At 37.2% G+C, this 2113-nt stretch overlaps 3 non-coding genes and 1 pseudogene across 3 annotated transcripts; all 4 read right to left on the reverse strand.

Annotated features, from left to right (window-relative positions):
• Positions 1-475: 475 nt before the first annotated feature.
• LOC129809359 (5S ribosomal RNA) lies at positions 476-594 on the reverse strand. Its single transcript, XR_008752641.1, has one exon. It is a non-coding gene; the product is annotated as a 5S ribosomal RNA (ribosomal RNA).
• Positions 595-988: 394 nt separating this feature from the next.
• LOC129809361 (5S ribosomal RNA) lies at positions 989-1107 on the reverse strand. The gene has a single exon (XR_008752642.1). It is a non-coding gene; the product is annotated as a 5S ribosomal RNA (ribosomal RNA).
• A 394-nt stretch (positions 1108-1501) lies between these two features.
• Positions 1502-1620, reverse strand: LOC129809362 (5S ribosomal RNA). The gene has a single exon (XR_008752643.1). It is a non-coding gene; the product is annotated as a 5S ribosomal RNA (ribosomal RNA).
• A 394-nt stretch (positions 1621-2014) lies between these two features.
• LOC129809363 (5S ribosomal RNA) lies at positions 2015-2113 on the reverse strand (annotated as a pseudogene; the record flags this gene model as incomplete).

A 2113-nucleotide genomic window follows, 5' to 3' on the forward strand; every position in this document is an offset into this window, starting at 1 on the left:
TAAACCACTATTTCAATTTCCTTCAGAGAAATTATTTAAAATAAATTAAAGTGGTAATATTAAGCAAAAAGGATCAAAGATCGTTGGCGAGAGACTTCAAAGTTCATATTGAATCCATGGCAAAGCCCTTCATGCCTTTTGCCTTTAAGAAATTTTGCAGAAAATGTAATTTAATTAGAAGTTGGTGGATCTGCTAGATCACAATTTCAATTTCCTTCAGAGAAATTATTTAAAATAAATTAAAGTGGTAATATTAAGCAAAAAGGATCAAAGATCGTTGGCGAGAGACTTCAAAGTTCATATTGAATCCATGGCAAAGCCCTTCATGCCTTTTGCCTTTAAGAAATTTTGCAGAAAATGTAATTTAATTAGAAGTTGGTGGATCTGCTAGATCACTATTTCAATTTCCTTCAGAGAAATTATTTAAAATAAATTAAAGTGGTAATATTAAGCAAAAAGGATCAACAAAAAGGGATGCCAACGGCACGCGGTGTTCCCAAGCGGTCCCCCATCCAAGTACTAACCGCGCCCGATGCTGCTTAACTTCGGTGATCGGACGAGAACCGGTGTATTCAGCATGGTATGGTCGTTGGCGAGAGACTTCAAAGTTCATTTTGAGTCCATGGCAAAGCTCTTCATGTCTTTTCCCTTGCAAATTTAAGAAATGTTGCAGAAAATGTAATTTAATTAGAAGTTGGTGGATCTGCTAAACCACTATTTCAATTTCCTTCAGAGAAATTATTTAAAATAAATTCAAGTGGTAATATTAAGCAAAAAGGATCAAAGATCGTTGGCGAGAGACTTCAAAGTTCATATTGAATCCATGGCAAAGCCCTTCATGCCTTTTGCCTTTAAGAAATTTTGCAGAAAATGTAATTTAATTAGAAGTTGGTGGATCTGTTGGATCACAATTTCAATTTCCTTCAGAGAAATTATTTAAAATAAATTAAAGTGGTAATATTAAGCAAAAAGGATCAACAAAAAGGGATGCCAACGGCACGCGGTGTTCCCAAGCGGTCCCCCATCCAAGTACTAACCGCGCCCGATGCTGCTTAACTTCGGTGATCGGACGAGAACCGGTGTATTCAGCATGGTATGGTCGTTGGCGAGAGACTTCAAAGTTCATTTTGAGTCCATGGCAAAGCTCTTCATGCCATTTCCCTTGCAAATTTAAGAAATGTTGCAGAAAATGTAATTTAATCAGAAGTTGGTGGATCTGCTAGTTCACTATTTCAATTTCTTTCAGAGAAATTATTTAAAATAAATTCAAGTGGTAATATTAAGCAAAAAGGATCAAAGATCGTTGGCGAGAGACTTCAAAGTTCATATTGAATCCATGGCAAAGCCCTTCATGCCTTTTGCCTTTAAGAAATTTTGCAGAAAATGTAATTTAATCAGAAGTTGGTGGATCTGCTAGATCACAATTTCAATTTCCTTCAGAGAAATTATTTAAAATAAATTCAAGTGGTAATATTAAGCAAAAAGGATCAACAAAAAGGGATGCCAACGGCACGCGGTGTTCCCAAGCGGTCCCCCATCCAAGTACTAACCGCGCCCGATGCTGCTTAACTTCGGTGATCGGACGAGAACCGGTGTATTCAGCATGGTATGGTCGTTGGCGAGAGACTTCAAAGTTCATTTTGAGTCCATGGCAAAGCTCTTCATGCCATTTCCCTTGCAAATTTAAGAAATGTTGCAGAAAATGTAATTTAATCAGAAGTTGGTGGATCTGCTAGTTCACTATTTCAATTTCCTTCAGAGAAATTATTTAAAATAAATTCAAGTGGTAATATTAAGCAAAAAGGATCAAAGATCGTTGGCGAGAAACTTCAAAGTTCATATTGAATCCATGGCAAAGCCCTTCATGCCTTTTGCCTTTAAGAAATTTTGCAGAAAATGTAATTTAATCAGAAGTTGGTGGATCTGCTAGATCACAATTTCAATTTCCTTCAGAGAAATTATTTAAAATAAATTCAAGTGGTAATATTAAGCAAAAAGGATCAACAAAAAGGGATGCCAACGGCACGCGGTGTTCCCAAGCGGTCCCCCATCCAAGTACTAACCGCGCCCGATGCTGCTTAACTTCGGTGATCGGACGAGAACCGGTGTATTC

The sequence above is a fragment of the Phlebotomus papatasi genome, unplaced genomic scaffold (genome assembly GCF_024763615.1).
Source record: "Phlebotomus papatasi isolate M1 unplaced genomic scaffold, Ppap_2.1 HiC_scaffold_690, whole genome shotgun sequence".
Taxonomy (NCBI): domain Eukaryota; kingdom Metazoa; phylum Arthropoda; class Insecta; order Diptera; family Psychodidae; genus Phlebotomus; species Phlebotomus papatasi.